Source organism: Coturnix japonica, chromosome 9, assembly GCF_001577835.2.
Source record: "Coturnix japonica isolate 7356 chromosome 9, Coturnix japonica 2.1, whole genome shotgun sequence".
NCBI classification, from domain to species: domain Eukaryota; kingdom Metazoa; phylum Chordata; class Aves; order Galliformes; family Phasianidae; genus Coturnix; species Coturnix japonica.
The window spans coordinates 11,198,085-11,217,227 of NC_029524.1; the positions used below are offsets into that span (position 1 = coordinate 11,198,085).

The window sequence follows — 19,143 nt, forward strand, 5'->3', positions numbered from 1 at the left end:
TTCATTTCCAAAAAAGCCCAGGGTCTCATTGCAGAAAGGGATCACCTGAGGACTTTGAAAGGAAAAGAAGATGTACTTCATTAGCACTACAAGAGCAGAGCTCAGCAGGAAAGGAGAAGGGAGAGTTGAGGCCAGGCCACGCACATGCCAGGGTAGCACTTTGTTCCATCTGCAGTAGGGACATTTGAGCACACTGGATCGCAGGTTAAAGGAATACACACTACCGCACAGTCTACTATAAGCCAGTGAGATGCCACTTAAAGGTCACACCGAAACTGGCCTCCCTGTGATCCCTTGGGAGTGAAATAGGATTTGTGGCTATAGTAAAAAGTACCAGAATTGCTGTTTAGGCTACACGTAGCCTGGAATCTGGTTTCAGGGGCTTTGCAGAGACATTCCATGCCACTTCCAAGGACTTGTTAAAAAATACTTAATACCAGTAGAATTCTGTGGTATTTTTTTCCAGCTAGTCCTGCAGGCTACCATGGGGAAATTCACTAGCAGGATTTCTGTAGGACTCTGACTCACATAGGAACTTTTATTGCTGCCTTTAAATATATGACTGCCTTTTGGCTGCTGGCAGAAAAGTTATTAAATGTTTTACCAGATGAGGCCAGAAGCTCTTTATAAAAACATCTTGGCCTGGCATAAAGCATATGTCTCTACTTATCTCTGTAGCACGTGCTCAAAGCTTTCACATGTCCCCTGGCAGTGGAAGAAGCCTGGGACCTTCGTTTTTCTAGGCAGTGGATAAAAAGACCATCCAACATCCCATGCTCATGTGAGTAAACCTTCTGGTATGCAAATGGTCCTTCTGTAATAAGTAAGATATATCAAACTTGCATGACTGAATAGGATGGGGCCCAAGTATGGACTCTAGGTTACGGTTCACATGCACAGCTCTGCAACCTGACATTGTCAGGATCTGTCTCCTCACACACTCAGCCCTTACCTCAAGAGGTCAGAATGAGTGAGGAGCTCTTACACTTCCAAGCAGTCCTGTTAATGCCATTGGACTGGGTGACATATTTAGGACTGCATGACACCATGTTTCTTTAATCAGAGCCCTTTTTCCTCCATCACTGTTTCTCTCCATTCATCTTCCTCACACAAATTAAGATAAAACAAAGAAAAAGCATCCCACAAACCACAGCAAAGATTAACTCCTTCCCAGTGCCCCATGGAAGAAAACAGGAAAAAAATCATTCCTCTTTCACAACAGCAAACCAGGATGTTCTGCTAAAGGGGCTGTTCATTAGAAATAAATTTGCCTGTATCTCACTGCTCTGCTCCCTGACCATTTGACCATTTTACCCTGGGACACAGCAATTAAAAGGTGGTGGGTTATCACTAACAGTCCCTGCTGCTTACCTGCTGCACTGCGCTTCAGGAGAACAACAAATACAGCTTGAACTTCTCTGCATCCCTCCACGAGCCGCCTACAGCAGAATGCACCTGCAGAAGTGATAAAGGTAAGGGGTTAAGTGGGAGGAGAGAGGATTTGTGCATCAGTGGCAGAGCAGACTGGAAGCAGCCCCATTCCTACTGCATGGGGAGCTCCCTTGGGGCAGCCTGGAACACTTTGCTGGGATTACCTCTAGATGGACTGGCTATCAGCTCTGAGGGCTGACAGATTTGCTGGGGATCTCAGGCTCAAACAGCCAGCCTGCACCGCACTCCTTCCTGCTCTGGTAGGAAAGCTGGCAGGGAATAGCTTGAAGCTCGCTCAGGGTCATCCCTGCAGGCAACTCTCACCTGCTATACCACTGTCAGTGAGGCCAAATGGATGCAATGCAAGGCAGGATCAGACCTAGCCTCAGATCCAAAATGTTTCAATGCAAACTAACCGATTTCTGACATTTTAGTAGCTTCAGTCTGGGTGCAGACAGCAGGATTGTACCCTGCCGAGCTGGAGATGCAGAATGACCACTGGAAGAATAAAACATGCTCAGCAGTGCTCTCCTGAGTGCAAGCCCTCCCTGCTCCCAGCCACGTGCAGTGCTCTGTTGCACCTTTGCCAGCTGTATCCAAACCACTGCTCCTTGCAGACTTGCACATTTTCACCAACACCCACGCAGACCCAGTGGGAGCAAACCACCCGCTTCACTGCACGCATATTCCCACACCTGAGGAGCTGGATGTGCCTGGTGTCAGGGCTGCTTTCTCCCATGGGTCTGAAGGTGAAGGAGCAGCCCTTGTATGTCCCGGGGAGCTGGGGAGGGCAAAGTCCTGCACTAAGCAAGGGCCGCTGGTGCCCTCTGTTGTCGCAAAGAAATAATGGAGCTGCTGAGAGCACGAGTGGGATATGCCACTCCAGGGCAGGGTACAGAGCATTGGGCAGCTGAAACAGTCCCTGCAAACCACGACCAGGTTTCCTAACTACATGTATGTGCAAAAGAAGCCACGTTTTCTTTGAAAAAGGAGAAGCAGCATCGCTTGGGTGAAGCTCTGATGACGTGAGTGGCACTGAGTAATATCTGCTGAGAAAAAGGTTCAACCTCTGCTGCCCAGCTCAGCTGCTATTCACACATCGTTTTTCATACAGCAGGAGCACGTGTTTCAGCAGCAGTGCCTGGTTACTCTGAGCACCGCCCTGGATTGTGCCCTGGCTCATATAGAGTAACTGCTGTCAGTGCTACCAGCAGGAAACCTCACCCACAGCCTTAGCACTGCTCTGTTTCTGCTCCTACCTTCACTCTGCACCCACTGGCACTGGCAGCATTTTGCTGCACTAATGGCTGAGAATTCAGCATGCTTTCCTGGTCTTCCACACCTCAGTGCACTTTTTCACCTCTGGCAAGAGTTGGATTTGCTGTCAGATGGGTTAGCTGCTGTAAGAATATTGGCAGGCAAATAAAGTTTGAGTTTGGGTGGTGGGGCCAAGTTTAAGTCCAGCTACTTAAAGCGGATAACTCCTTTCTGTCAATGGTACCTAAATATCCAACAAAGAGAGCTGCAAGAGGAAGAGTGTACCTAGAAAACCTATCCTTAAATGCATGGTTTGTGGCTTTCTTATGGTCCTGAGACCCACAGTTTTGGACTCTCCAACCTGTGACCCCCAAATGACACATCTGACAGTCTACCTTACAGCACTGCCTCTTCCCCATCTTTTCAAGGGGCAGCACACCTCATGCCAGCCTCCAAACAACAGCAGGTCCTGGGTACAAGGCTTTGTGCTCCCCACCCCATTCCTGGTTTTGCAGAGAACAAGGGCTCCCTACTCACCAAAATCCAACCCTGCTGAACAGACACCTGCTGTCTTGAAGAGTCCTCAGGCTCAGCCACATTTTAAGGCCTGTAGATGTGATAATACAGCATTTTAAGATAACCATCTTCAAAAGTAATAAATGAGAACAGGTTCTGAACTGAGCAGACAGATTTGACCCTATTCAGAGCAGAACAGACATCAGTACGGAGTGGCAGGTTTCTGCCTCCACAGTAAGGGGCAGCAGCAAGTTGTATGTGCATCACATGGCAATACTATGGAAAAGGACCACTCTTCTTTTTTCTAGTTAATTATTATTTTAATAGTATTTTATTTAGCACCTATCACAAAGAACATCCTTATAGTCTAAAATGCAGCTGTAATTAAGTATTAAAGTTAATTATTACCAGAGATGAAAGAAAAATTGCTACATCAATCAGATGCTCCACAGTGCGGAGCCCCAAGCACAAATGATGCTTAAACTGCAGTGCTGCAGGAGAACCCAGACACACACAGATGGGTAACACAGCAACCTGGGCCTGTTCCCTAAGTTCTCACCTGGATAACCAAGCAGCCCTGCATCCCACATTTACAATGCCAGCTGCTGTGGTACACCCCAGTCCTGCAGGAGCTGCAGCACTGATCTGCTGGGGCAGCACTTCTGCAGCTCACACCGCCTGCCCAAGGAACTACAGCACTGGCACAGTCCATTTGAGTTAACAATTCCATTTCCTTTTCCTGAATTTCTGGAAAGAGACTGGCACGTCTCCAGCTTTCTCTCTCTGTGCAGTTCAGCCTTCACATGGAAATAAAAACACATAGAAAGGGACTGGCTGCACTAATTGGCTGAGCACCTCCAGCAGCGCTGAGACGTTCAAAGTGCAGAAAGAGGTGCGGAGCTTCACACCTTCTCCTGTAACCACAAAGACAGCCTGTCTCCAGCACAAGGTCTGCTGGGGAGATGCCCTGTCCCTACTGATTTATGTCGATCCCCTGCAGGGCTGTGGGCAGTTCTTTCTAAGCTTCACATGCACAAATGGATAATGAGGTCTGGGAAGGATTGATTCCATGACAGACCCCAAGTAGGAGCATGGCACACATGGCTCTCTGCTCACTGTATACCACACAGATAAGCAGAACTCCTCGCAGAGGCTGCAGTACCATTTAGATCCAGTAAATGCTGAAGTAGTAAATAAAAAGTAGCTGACTTGCATTGTGAAAATGCCTTTGTAACAGGATCATGGCAGACATCCCCCGAGCATCTGTATAAACCAGGCAGGAATAGGCAAACTGCCACAGAGATCCTGGGGTGGCATTGCAGTGATGTATTTGGAATCTCTCTTTTCGTATCTCCATCTGGATTGCAGTCCTCTGAAAGTGCATTGGAAACATCCTCTCCATTGCACTAATTTATAGAAGGAAGATGACAGAGCAGAGCAAAACCTTGGCTAGAACACTACAAAGGAACACTCAAAGTTGCTGTTTCACAGTCAAAGCTGCTCTCTGGTTTGTCTGAACTTTCAGAGGCTGAGAGAGCTGGGACTGGTCAGCCTGGAAAATCCTGTGTGTATACTCAAAACCCACTGTACTGGGCAACATGCCCTGCCTGACACAGCTTTGGGCAGAGTTGGAAATGAAAATCAGCAGAAATGCCTCTGACTTCAGCCATCCTATGTTCTGTAGGTAAAGGTGACAAGTAGAAACAATAAAAATATCACAAACAATTGGAAGCAGCTGTTGAATGCAGCATGCCACAGGGTCACAGGTGCTTACCAGGAGCACTGATCATATATGACTCGTTCCAAGCACTGAGCTAAATAGAGCCTTTGGATCTCACAAAGCCTGTATTTCTTCTGGAAAGTACTATTTATGCACCAGCTCAACCTTTTTGTGAGCTTTTAGACCCAAAGGTTGGATGCTGAGCGAAAACACAGCTCCCCATTGCAGGTAGAGGAAAGCACAGAATTCTTGGCATTTTAATCACCCCCAAGAAGATCAATGGATGATTTCATGCTTCTTTTGTGGAGAAGGGGAAAAAAAAATCACATATATTGATTCCCAAGCATCAGGGAAATGAATAATAGGGTGAAATGTCCTACGTAAGTTCTTTGCAGGTCTCAGGAAAGCTGCCTGCCAAGGAAATGTAGCTGTGCACGTAGATTGCGATTATGCTAAAGAGGCACTAAATTAGTACATTACATGCCCCATTTAGCACTACTGTGCAAAATCCGAGAGTGCTAATACATTTTGTTTCTAGGGTCAAGAATCATTGAAGAATGGAACCGTGGCCATTCATTAGCCAGGAAATTAAAGTTTGACAGCTGCTTTTCAGTTCTGATTTCTCTTAAATGGCAGTATTATATCAGAAGGTTTCTGGGTGTTTTGTTTTCATTTGTGGGGTTCTTTTTTAACGTTCAGGCTGTAGAATGGTCAGTGGCATCCATAAAGCACAGCATCCCGACTCATTCAGGCAGACTTATTTGGTAAGAGTGCTGTAGGGTTTAGGGGGATTATTTACAGGGGCTGACAGTGTTGCTGTGTGCTATTGAGAGCGGTTTCTTTCTTAGCTATATGGCTGTAAATGACCTGCGTTTGGAGTTTTAACTCCAGTTCTGCATGACAAAAGAATCTTTCATTTTGCAGCAGAAACAAGGCCCTGCAGCTCCCTGTGGGCCACCAGTCCCAGGAGAGCGAAGGGAAGTTATGAATGTGTATTTAGAGAGAAAGAACCCTTTCACAAAACCAAAACGAGCAAGTAAACCGACAGTCCTCTCAAATCAGCGAGGGCTAAAGATAAGAAGAACCTCCTTGCCCATTAAGGTAGGCACCTAACACTGGACTCCGGGAAAGTCCTTAATAACCCTGACAAAACCCCTTAGATTAGGGTCTCCATCCCACTAAAGCATCTGCACGTGAGAAGTGTCGCTGCGTTCAATGGCACAGCTCACGTGAATACACGCCATGTCTCACACCCAAGTGTTTGCCAAACCAAGCATCCAGCTGACAAAGCACAGTCCAATGGAGATTAGCTGACACTCGAGATGGCTTTGTTCCCTACTCTGTATCAGCAGCCACTTCAAATACACAAGCAGATACATTCCTCTCTTCTATTTTCCAGTTTGCTCCTAATAGGTTTATATCAGCATCAGGAGGGGTCTTGTTTTCCCCAGATAACATCCTATCAAAAGCCATGTCCTACAGCTCCACGGCATGGTTCTTCCTGAGACAGCTCAGAGCATTTCTTACAGCACAGCCACCATCTGAGCATCCTTCCTTCCTATCCGACTGAGGTAATCCTCATTTCCTGGGCAAATACGAATTATGTGCTGCTGTCTCTAAAGAAATAGTTCCTCTCTCTGAAAAGAAGAGCAACACTGAGAAGGATTTGGATGAGAGGAAAGCTTAAGGGGGAAAATAAAAACAGAAAAATGAAAAAGAGGTCTCCTGGAAAAGGAGAAACAGAGAAAACGCATTGGCCTGTGGTCTTCTATTGATCAGAGCCCATGGATGGCCTTTGATTAATAATCTCTGCATCACTTACAACTGATACAATGCCAAAAATGCTACCACCCAACTGGGTGGATCCAGTTGTTTGTACCACAGGACACGTTCAGCTCTAGTCAGAAGCACTGCGATAAGGCCGACTGCGTTACTAACTGTGTTACTAACTCTCCCTTCTATGCACTCTATCAAATAACCCCTCAGTTTTACACAGCGCCCCTTGAAAAAACGAGAACCCTTACAGAGCAGAAATAGGCTAAAGCCAATAATTTATTCATTAGAAATTATTTCCTGTTTTAGGAATTGGTGGAATAGAAAGGCCATACTTTATCGTGATGAAGCACTTCTAAAGAGCCCACGCTGTGATAAATTGATGCTGACTGCATTTCCCTTTGGATGAAATGTTGCTGTCCCCAAGGAGCAGACATTCAGCACTACCAGCATAGCTTCAGGTTTAAATCTTTGCTCTTCCACAGCAGAACAACTTGTCTGTTGTAGGTTATTTTGCTACCCTACCACACGTGGCTGTTACCTCATTCCCAGCTGGGAGGGCTACATGAAGGGCTGGGTAAAACGTTACAGCAAAGGGCTTTGATATTTCAGGTGGGCCAGGACAGAAGCACTGAGATCTGGCCTTCATGCAACGCAATGCTGTAGGAGGCAGATGTGCAAGAGCAAGGCGGTGTGGGGGAGAGGAGGGTGCCAGAAAACATGGGATGAGTCTCCTGGGCTGAGCGTTATCTCCTATTTCCTTTGAGAGCCCACAAGAGACAGCCTTCCCAAAGCAACCTCTGAGGTGGCCCATCCTGCTTTTGTTTCCTTCAGCAAAAAAATTTCTGCCCCAGCGGCTCCGAACAAGGCTTCCATTAACTCCGTCCCCGCGAGGGCAGCACGTGGGACAAAAAGCCCAACACCGCGTCCCGGCCCTCAGACAAGCCTGGAAACAAACGGTGCAGGAATCTGTCAGAATAGAATCACCCGCTCGGTGTCACCGCATACATTTACCTACCTCAGTGTCTATTCAGAGCCCTTCCAAAAGGGCAATATTAACAGAGAGAGAGCGGACACCATCTCTATAGCAACGTCACCGCTGAAAATTTATGGCTGCTCTAGCAAAGAGAAGCCTCTGGGCAGGGAGAGCTGTTCCGGTGCTGTTACACACACAGCAAAGCCCGGGGCACAAAAGACATTTGGATGCTGCACCTGAGAACTAGGAGGAAAAACACAGAGAAGAGTTCCAGTTGTGACCGAATCCCAAATCACCCATTTCTCCTCCAAAAAAAAGTGACTGAAATTAAATAAAGCGCTTAAGTCTTGGGGAAAAGAAAGGTGAGAGAAGCAAAGAAAGCTGTCAGCAAATGCTGCAGGAAAAAAAAGGTAGAGTCATTGCAATGAGAGCTGTGTAGAATAGAGGATATCGAAGCAGATGCTGCAAAATATCCTTTAACTCTTTAAATGAAAAGTGCTGATCTCCGCATAGGAGCTGAGAATCTAGGTATGCCTCAAACCAATGCAGCATAGTGCCTCAGTTTTTGAATACAGAGAGCTAAGACTGACAGAGGAGATCATGCAGATAACGGGACCAAACACAGGAGCCAATGGAGCCTCCATGTGAGTTTTATTGATTGCAAAGGCAATCAATAAAATTGTAGGTGGATACAAAAAGGAGTTGGCTGCAAGTGACCAGAAGGGGTGACAACACAAAGCTGAAATAGGAAACAAATGGAGCACCTCATCAGTAGGATTAAAGCAAGTCTTTCTTCAGTGTTATCGCTGATAACCTCAGTGTGGATGGTGGTCCTAATGAAATGTTAGGACAGGGACAAAAGTTTTGGAGCATTCTCAAGAGGGAAGGAGACACAAATGAGACAGAAGATCAAGAGAATCAGATGGTTACAAGGATTGGAGAAAGTCAAAATTGATAACCATGCGCGTAGGGATCAGCAGCAAGAGCTTCTGTAGACACCTGGGCACTCAGTAGGAAACAGAAGGAATATTCCTGAGTATATTACTCACACAGTCAGGCTGTGAACAAAGAAATGGAGATGAGAAGTGCCACGACAGCTATCACTCTAGGGACTGAATTAATAAGAGGCAGATAGTACAAGAAACCAGAACCCCCATTTATAACTCTGTCTGAGAATGGAGTCCAGCTGACTCGTTGACTGCAGCCTGATCTCGGCTCACCAGGTGGGCTCCTGCAGGCTGAGCTACTTGCCCTTGTGCTGCATGAAGAAGTCAGTAGGGAAGCACAGAGCCCCTGCACATCTGACTTTGGCAGTCCCTCTTTTTCCTTGGAACTCCTCAGCTGGGAGAAATGCAGCAATCCTTCTCACTCTGTGCATTGCAGGGTTATTCCTAGAAGGGGCAGTACAGCCGGCTGGCTGGGTGCTGCTCTATGTACTGAGCCCAGACAACAGAGAGGTTAAACAGGGAGGAGGATGCTTTTATGCTAGTGGCATGACCCAGCCTTTGGAATCTGGTAAAGCTCTCAGTGCTGGGAAAGCATTCCAAGCACTTGGAAATAGGAGTCTCAGGTACTGAATTTCTAAGTTCAGTGGGCAAGAATCATTTCTGGAAGGCAGTTTGTCCAGATGCCTCACAGACACTTTCACTTCATGATTCTTGACAATTTACAGCATTGATCTGCATTAAAACCAAAGAAGAAAGCTCAAAATAGTCCCATAATTATGCTGCAGAGCAGCCTCTGATGACCTTCCATTAACATCTGCTCTGCACTGAATGCTGAACATCAATTCACACTAGTTATGAGAGATGGGCATGTAGCTACGCTTAATAAGCTGGAGTGCTCAGTGCCCTACTGCTGCCCTGGCTGAAACTTGTCCACCTACATACCAGCACACTAGTGAAAGTATCCCGAATACTGAATTCCCATAGCTCCATCACACTGGTATCAGCACCTGCAAGTTCCTTGCTCTGGGATCCCTCAGGAATGAGAAAGAAGCATTAAAAAAAATCTAGGATAAACTTCCATGGGATTCCATCTAAGAGTTCACATCCACAGACAACGCATATCATGGCTCATAACAACAAACAGCCCTCTCCAGATTCCTGCCAGATGCTTTTACAGCGCAGTACAGCCCTTCCTCAGTCTCAGTTTCTGCCCTGCCAGATTTACTGGATAACCTCAGCAAAGTGATTCTCTCAGTCCCAGTGGTAGGAAATATTTAGAGGCTGATGCTACATGTGATAAATAGCCCAGCCCTTGGCAGCACTACTCCAGACCCTTCCCCTTAGCTGTGACCGCAGCTTCTCCTTATTAAGCTCTTTACGTCATTAAGCGGCCCCGCTGGGAACAGCAGAAAGCACAATTGGGAACATTAATGAAGATCTACAGCATCACAAGAAAAAGCTCAATGAATCAACGCCTCGTGCCTTATTCCCATGGCCATGACCTGTCCCCATTAGTAAGAGAAGAGGATTTGAAACAGGAGAAAACTCCCCTTCTCCTCTTTCCCCCTCGAGAGTCCTGCACTGCTCAGTACTAATGGCTGCTTGCAGGCCACAGAGGCAGCTCTGGCTGAGCTGCTGCCTTGGTGCACCCGTGTGTCAGACCTCACCCAAACACAGCCCACCCCAGCAGCTGGGACCCGTGCTGCCTCTGTCACACATCCCTTTTCCAGCTGGCAGCAGCTGCATTCACCCTCAAAGCCAAAAAAAATCCACCAAACACACAAAAAGCAAAAACCCAAACCCTTCTCTTATGACAGAAAGGAGCCATCATTGGGCCCCAGGGCTCAGAATTGCAATCAGCAAGAGATATAAGGCAGAAAGGGAGGATTAAGAGATTTTAGGCTGCTTTAGGAAAACCCACAAAGCACGTATAAGACACTGGTTCGCACAGATGAGAAGCAGGTCTTACCTACTGAAACGATGATCTGAAGCACATGTTCAAAGTATACCACAGGAACCCGGGTACACAGCCAGGGGATTAGGACCGGGCTTTACACCTGCCTGCATTCACTCACAGCTGGATTCTTACATGGATCAAATAGTTCAGGAGGTGGAGGGACAGGGAGAGGGTGGGGGGTGTGCTGAGAAGTCCTGTGATTGCTGCAAGAAGATAAAGGCAAAGACCCATGTCAGGCCCAACACAAGCAGCCATACCCTGCACCCCCTGCACAGGCATCTCACCCCAAGGCACCCATCCCATGCACAGCCCTGGGAGCCGAGCCTGCTCTAACACTCCAAGGGCAAGGGCTGTTTGTGAGAAGAGACATATGTCTGTGCACTGTGTCACACTGTAGGGACATTTCTACTCTGGGAGTAGAGGGAAGGGCTACACAAAACAAAACAACTATCCATCTCTTATAAGTGTTTTCTGTGTAGGGATGAGTTCCCTGTCCAGCAGTGACAGCATGAGAGCTGTGCCCCACAGCAAGGTAACACCTGACCTGTGAAAGCATGGAGCACTTCCCACCTTGCTTTTCCTGAGGTGCAGATCACTGCCCCTGCTCCCTCCAGGCTTCTCCTCGTGGCTCCTGTGGGTCAGCAGCACCATGGAGGCAGCCCATAGTTAGTAACATGGTGGCTGTGTCTGCTCCTTGCAGCAGAGCTGGATTTCAGCTGTCTTGGCCTCCCTGCTGAAAAGCACAATGAAAGAGCCAGTCAGCAACAGTGCGTGCCAAAATACACTTTTAATGCCACTACAGTGACTGGTGTTGTTCCACTGGTCCCTCTCTCCCTTCGCAAACACCTCGAGAACAAAGTGCAGTGCTGAGGCCAGGAGCCCAGCTCATGCTGCCTCATTATCTTCCCAGCCTCGTTTAGTCTTTGTCTCTCGTGTAGATGTTACACTCTCAGAGGCAGTGACCATGACTTAGTTCACTGAGTGCCAGACAACTGCTGGAGTTCAGTTAATGATGAGACAACTCCCATAGACCCATTGTCTTAAGAGGGAATTCTGGCTAAGTGAAGACTTCAGGGATTTACCCAATAATAAGTCAGTAATTCAGGATGCACTTAAAGACACATTCAGTGTTGCCTTTGCAGCAACATCCTTGGGAAGTGAGCATTTGTACGCCAGAGCACAACTGTGAGGAAGTCTAATATTAATTAGGAAGCGAACTCAAGGGCCGTGAATAGGTCCTCATAACAAAAGATCTTTTATTGAATAACTGTAGAGGAGTGCAATGCCAAAGTTTTCGTGCCAAAGTAGCAATAAATGAACTGCGGCTAATGCCCTTAGGACTGGTCTGTAAATTCAATATTAAAGAAAATAAGGAACTTCTGAAAACATCTTTTAGAAACCATACGATGAGGAAAAATAAAAGAATGAATATAAACTTAGATAAAATACACAGGTTGATTCAACCTGTTTCCGCTGATAAACAGCGTGGTACTTGCTCTGTGCCAAAGTGACACTTGACCTCTATATATCTTCTTAATGAAGTCAGCATAGAAAGACACCCAGCGAGCCTTTGTAACACTGCAAGCGAGTTGCAAGCTGGGCTTCACTAATGGGAGCTGTCACTTGGTTTTTTCCAGGTCACAAACTAAGAAGAGCAATTAAATCAAATTGGAGGCTGCACAGATTGGAGCAAGCCTCAATAGACCAGGTACCTAAATCATTAAAGATGTAGTTCTTTTCCATGATAAATTGTTGAGGAGAGTGAAACGTGCTGCTGGCCATTAATCTAGGCTAATCAGCTTGAAAGCTGGGTTGTTTTATTTAGTAATTAACTGGTTATTTGGGAAAAAAAAATGATACACGGCCTATAGAGCTGCCATCCAGCAGATAATAATGCAGAGCAATGGGGAATCTCCTGAGGGCAATTTGTGCCTTTTCAATTATAGCCATTGGCAAACTCTGAAAAATGGCTCTACGTTTGTATTGACACGTAGTAAAGAAACGCACTCCAACGAACATAGCGGGCATCTTGCTGCATGCTTCTAATTGCTCCGGCCTACCCCTTACACAAACCTCACCAAAGCAAAGCAAACATTTTAGGGGTGTCCTTTCCATGCCATGGATTTGCAGTTAGTTTTTGTCGTACCCTTCTGCTGGAAGTGAGGAAGAAGAGGTGCTGTGTGCCTATGGTTTGGTCTGCAATAAAGAGGGGCCCAGCATTTTCCTTTCACAGGCAGGGGCTGTCTCCTCTCACCAACACACAATAACCAGTCAGAACTTCTCCAGAAGTGCTCTATGGGATACTCAGCCAGCTGAGCAGGACGGCCAGTCAGTCAGTCCCTGCTGCCCTGCATGATAATTGACGGACAGAATACACAGGACTGGCTGTCCACCTTTGTGCTGCAGCACAATCGGAGTGAGCAAATCCAACGTGGAACAGTCTTTTTGCAGGAACACACTGTAGGAATAGCGTGGTTCCCTTCTAGCTGTGGTAACTGACCAGTCCCATCTGCCTCATCAGTGAAAGGTCACCATCACCCACACCCAGCCACATCTCCATTCTGTTTTGCTTTTATACTTAGCCCTACCAGCTGTTTTACACAGTGCACCTAGACACACATGCATAAGCAAATAGCTCTCTCTTGTTGCTTGCAACAGGTACTTTATCTTCACCATTGGTTGCTTCCAGGTATCTATAAAAGCCAGTGTAGGGCTCATGCAAGAAAACCACACCTTTCCGGACAGACTTTTAGCCTTTGTTAAATATAAAAGACAGCAGGGAAGTTAATTCTGCTAGAAAAAGCCCCTGGAAAAATCCATGAAAGAAAACTTCACTAGGTTTTATTAAATACATAGACAACAGCTCTGGCTTCAGAAATTCCTGAACCACGTGTTGCTGGCAGACTATACTGAAGTATCATGCATACTTGTCCTGTTTTTCACTATATCCCAGGCATGTGCTGCTGGCAACCGTTAAAGACAGGATACTGGGCGACCCAGACCACTGGTCTGAAGCAAAATGACTGCTCTTTTGTTAGGGTTGTTCTCTCTTAAGATTTAAAGGAAAAGAAATGCACAACTGAAACAGCAGCAGCAGAAAGGAAGAGCAGTACCATGAACAGGTGGGTAAGCACTGTGCAGATCGATGGCTGCGTTGCTCAGTCATTGCATCTAACCAACTGTACTTCAGAAATAATTGCTCTTTTGAGAAGTCTTTGATAGATATATTGGTGGTAAGAGGAAAGAAGAAAGAGCCTGTTCAGTGGGGCAGGAAGCAGTACCTGCCACGCAGAAGCAGCATCCAGCACGCACACAAAGCTTGCAAATGCAGGCTGTAGAATGTTATTAAACCTGGCTGTGAGGTCAGGAGAGCCTCAGAGACAGCAGCAACCCACAGTGCAAGCCAAGAAAGCTCCAGCCAGCTTAAAAAAGCACCCACTAATGAAAAACTTTACCAGGAAAGCAGATCACATCAAGGCCACACAGAAGCCTCAGATCCTTTAAGCTGTGCTTTGAAGACCGGTGGTGACAGACCGACAGATAAAGGCAAGGTCACAGGCCATCTAGACCCCCTCCAACATACCGTGCAGCTGAGTTGCAAAAAAGAAGAAAAATCATTGTTGCTATTTGACCAAACATTATAAACTAAAAATAGCTGAATATCTCTGATTAGGAGAATTCCCAGGGCTTACCATTCTTGCCACTCGGGTTCCAATTTTTCTCTCTTTTATTACGGGCATTAGGCTTTGGACAATACCAAGGCTACAGAGGGCATATGTTAAGTTAGTCTAAGCCTGCACCACGCAAACCTTTGCACCCTGTAAGCTACTTTGTCGAATATTTCTGTCTCCAAATGAGTTGTAAAGGGCGCAGTTGTTCTGGCAGCAGCCAGCACAGCCCCCATTAACAGGTTTCATGAGTATAATTTTCAACAGTATTAATAATTGCCCTCATAAATGTCCATGAGAGGAACTTAACAGACTAGACTGTTTTTATTTCCATGGAATTCCTGCTCTTTAAACAAAAAAAATCCTCGGTGCCTGGACTTAATATTCTCTGCATTCAGACCTCAACCAACTCTTTCCAGACACAAACTGTCTTGCTCTGACTGTGCCAGCGCCAAATGAAATGTTTGGCCAGACCCTGCACGTTGGGTTGAAAAAGTCAAAGATGAAAGGGGTGCACCTGCCAGTCAGTCCCCTCAGATGGGCAGAGTGGAGCCTTGGGCAATCATTAGCATGGAACAAGGATTTTATTTGGACATCAGCCATTGGGAAGGCCCGTGGCACACTCTGTTCCACAAAGGACAGTAGCAGGCTGGGGTTGTCCTCTATGGGTGTAGAGCATGATTCAGTTCCAGATCAGGATCACAGGCCTGAAGTCAGGCAGAGGAAGGATTCCTATGCTGCACCTGCATGCTTGGCTCATCCAGTCCCCCTCCCTCTCCAGGCAGAGAATAGCCAGATTATTGAAAAGCAGCAGTTCAGAACATTATGGCTGAAGCTGAGAGAGCCTACTTAGAAACCAAGCTTCAGTAACTTTGCTTATGCACAGAGGGACCTGAATTACAAACCACTGAGTTCTACATGCAGTCATAATTAACGCCCTGAGGAAATGCTCAGTTCAAGATGGTTCCTAATTAAGCAGATAAAAAGCAGAATGAAACCTCAACACCGGAAACTACAGCACAAACTCAGACAAAGCAGAGTGATGACGTTTATCAGTGACAGTAATAAGCCTAGCAAACTTACCTGTTGGCAAGATCTATCACAGCAAATTGTTCCATCAGCCCTCAGTGTTTCTTTCTTATGAGTCTCATAGCCCAGGCAGAAGTTTGTTGCAGATGATCACAGAGACAAATTCTGGTCTTTACCACCTGCTAGGAATAGAAAATGCACATGACAAATTGCATGTAAACAGGTAAGGGTTTTTTATTTCTTCCCTGATGTCTCTAAATTACCCAAGAAAATAAGAAGATGAAGAAAAAAACTGGGATTGGATCAAGTATTTCCTGCCAAGAATGACCAAAACCCTTTGATTTCCAGTGTTGGTGGAAGTAAACAGCAGGAAAATCTGCACATAAGTCAGAGGACCCAAAGAACACTGAGCAAGCCTTAAAACACAAGATCAGTGCTGACAGAACTAACCCATAGGACAATCCATATGCATTATATCCTACATCTCTGTTGCCTAACATGATGTGATTCCAAGGGAATCCTTTTGTCCCTTGACTCTAAATTAAGCTTTTCATACACAGGTCTGATCAATACAACTGCTTGCCAACCTGTTTCTCCCTGGTCATTGGAAAGGACCGGTGTTTTTGCCTTGTTGCACATGAGCACACACCTCACCCTCCACACCCTTCCCCATCTCTGCAGCCCTCCTTTGGATGTTCTTTAATAGTTTTAAGGCTTTCTTCCATGCACCCAATGCTCAAAGTGAGGCTGGGCCCTGCCTCACTTGGAAGAAGGGATAATATCAGCTTGGAAGATATGAAAGAAAGCCAACACCTAATAAATACCTGTGTACCCCCAATTACAGTGCTGTACCCCCAGCATTGGTACGCTCAGCCAGAACAGCAGCCACTTCTGTGCATGCTTGCAGGTGGACACAAAAACACAGCAGCTCTGCAAGATGGACTGGCTGTTTTCTCTCACAAGGCTGACGGCTGCTTATTTTCTTTGTCCACTTCAAAACTATTGCCTCAAAAAGAAAGAATCAAGTTTGTTTTTGCAAGAGCAAGAAAACTGGTCTTACTGCTCCCTCCTGGCTCTGATATCAGTCAAAACTGGCACAGTGAAGGCCTTGTTCCTCCATGGAAGTTCAAGACAGTTTTGTTTAGGGGAAATAGAGGCTTCAGCAGCTGCTTTATGGTAAAAAGAACCTAATAGACAATAGGTGAATCATTCCCAAAAGCAGTCACTTGACATCAGACACAAAAGCTTCCAGCCTCATGATCAACGAGCCTCTCTGCACTGATATAGGAGGAATTACAGTGGTGCTTTTCTGAAGCGTGGAGCTTTTCCTCTCCTTTTTGCTGGGAACACAATCACAATCCCAGCTCCCCTCCCCTCATCTCTGTGAATTATCGGACACAAGGCTGATGACAGGACTTGTCCCATCTCAGCACCTGGCTGAGTGCTGCGTGCTGGCCTCTTCCTTGTTCTTTAACCTTAGACTTCTTTTTAACACATGACTACATTAACCTCACAGACAGAGCTGTTGGTTTTTTTTCTGGTTTTTCTTTTGTTTCCCCTCCGAGACAGAAGAAAAAGAAGCATCATTAGTTCAACCCCAAAAGGCAGTGAGCAGCACAGACCAACCTCCTCCTGTGTCCCCTATGGTTACAGAGCTGGTGGGCGTCTGTCTGGAATATCCAGGGCCGTCATCCACAAAGGGTCTTTTTCTTTGCAGATTCATTGCTGACAGTGTTTGTGTTGACGTTCCATATGTAATACCTTCATGAGGCACATCTTAAAAAGACTCATTGTGATTAAGGTTCTCTGCCATTTTCAAACCATTGCCTAAAACAAAGATTGCTAACAGAATGTACGTATATTCCGTTATAATGGAATTCTGTGTCATCTGCATTTTGTTTCCTCTAATGCATTATCGTGGAAAAGAAAAACTAATGGTGGGCTTACAACAAAGCATTGCCTTACCAGAGGCGATAGTGTTAACTGCACTAATTCATGATGGTGGTTGTTTTTATTCATCTTCCTGCCAAGTATTTTTCTCTAATTTCAGGCTCTTGAAGCCCAATCTGGACTCCTCAATCTAGACTTGCAACACAACAAAGGAGGGTAGAAAAGAAAGAGAGAGAGAAAAAAAAGAGGTCCTTCAACAGCAGCCTTGCCATTGCCCTCCAGTGTTTTCAGGAAGAGAGTGGCTTGTTTCAATATCGTTTGGAAGTAACCATGGCAGAGACAGGATGTTTGGTTTCAGAGAGAAGGCAGTAAGTTTATATTGTCAGAGCAAACACTTGCAGCTCCAAATCACAACATCCTTTTGCTGTTTACAAAGTGCGTTATGCCAGAATCAGATGCAAAGATGCACTTCACAGTGACAAAAGAGGACAATGCCATTATCCCGCATTTGTCAACAGTGTTACAGTGCTGAAGACTTTAGTTCAATATTTGCCAAGCAGTAAAATGAGCAACGCCTGCCAGTTTGTTGACCTAGATGCATCTGTTACTAGAAAAACTATATTGAGCAGACAGCAGGTCAGCTTCAACAGCTAGGGACTCGCATCCAAGGAGGTAAGTAAGTGCTATTGAGTTACAGTCAGATTTACAAGTAAACAGTTAAAATCTTGGCCTGGTTGTCCCCAGGATACAACAAACAAGTGTCCTTATGTTGAGACACCTCCAAACTAAGCGTAGCAGCAGTTTTGTCAGGTAGGCAGACACTACAATTCTTGCAGACTAAAATTTCAAGGGGGATTTAAAACATTTACCTTCCCTTTAATGCCAAATGATCACCGTAGCTTCACTGACAGACCTTCTACAGGCTCCTATATGTTAAGTCACAGGGCAGAGTGAACAGTGCAGACACACTTTTGCAAAGACAAAGCGTGGAACAACAGTGAATTACAATCAAAATCAAGTATGTTCTACAGATTCAGCCTTAAAGGGCTGGCAACAGACTGCAACCTACAGACCCCACTGCCATCTCTCTCCTGCTGTGCTGAGGATGCATCCTCGTGCCTGCCACAGGTGAAGCGTCAGACTAAGGACAAGGTCATGAGAAACCCTCTTAGCCCACATCTCAGACAGGAATTGAGACAACTTTACAAGTGCTTCAGTTACAAGATCTGCTGTTCACAGCGCCTTTGTGTTTCACATTGGAGATTCTGTAGAACTGTTTTTCCCCCCCATGTCCCAGGAAGGACTCTGTTGGTTGGGTGTTTACCAACTAGTAAACACACTAAAACAGCCGAAACAAATCCCTTTTACCAGTTAGCTTTATCCTATGCTTTCCTAAGACAATGCACATATGTCACATAGATTCCTCTCTAGCTTATCCAAGCTCTAATAAAGGCTTTTCTTTATGTTTTAAAAGAAGCCTTGGATGCTAAGATACCACTCTGTTTTCTTAAGTAATGTCACAAGACTTCTGGTTTGGCCACATAGTTACACTTTAGAAATGAAAGGCAGAGTCCGTCCTTCTGCTTGGGACAAGTGGCGACAACACTGCAATCTTTTTTTAATAAAGAAGAGAGAAAAAGAGAGAGAGAGAGAGGAAAAAAGAGATCAGGAACTTGGTTCAGTCACTCTGGGAACCCAGCCTTTATGCACTGTTTACCAAAAGGATGAGCTGGGAAAGGGTTGAGGGGCAAATGTGTGCATTAGGTCTCACCTGCTGCTTCTCAGGAGTCATGAATATTCTTATAATCCCGTCTCTCGGCCCAACAGGCTGCAAAGTCTTTTCATCACAAAGCTCAATTTCTGTGAGGATCCCAGTATTGTTCTAAGCTGCAGCAAGTGACTGAATATTCCCATGTTTCCATGTGAAAACAGCCTCTTGCCACCAATGTTTCTTTGCTACTCTCCATTAATTACATTTG

The 19,143-nt window shown here is 45.8% G+C and overlaps 1 long non-coding RNA gene across 1 annotated transcript in view; it reads right to left on the minus strand.

The window, feature by feature from the left end:
- The window catches only part of LOC107318278, a 45,382-nt gene extending 34,068 nt beyond the window's left edge, over positions 1 to 11,314 (minus strand). Inside the window, exons 1-4 of the long non-coding RNA XR_004308395.1 lie at positions 11,148 to 11,314; positions 10,590 to 10,780; positions 3,226 to 3,295; positions 1,372 to 1,455 (exon numbers count right to left, since the gene is read on the minus strand). This is a non-coding gene — a long non-coding RNA (uncharacterized LOC107318278). The remainder of the gene's footprint in view (positions 1 to 1,371; positions 1,456 to 3,225; positions 3,296 to 10,589; positions 10,781 to 11,147) is intronic.
- Positions 11,315 to 19,143: the final 7,829 nt, after the last annotated feature.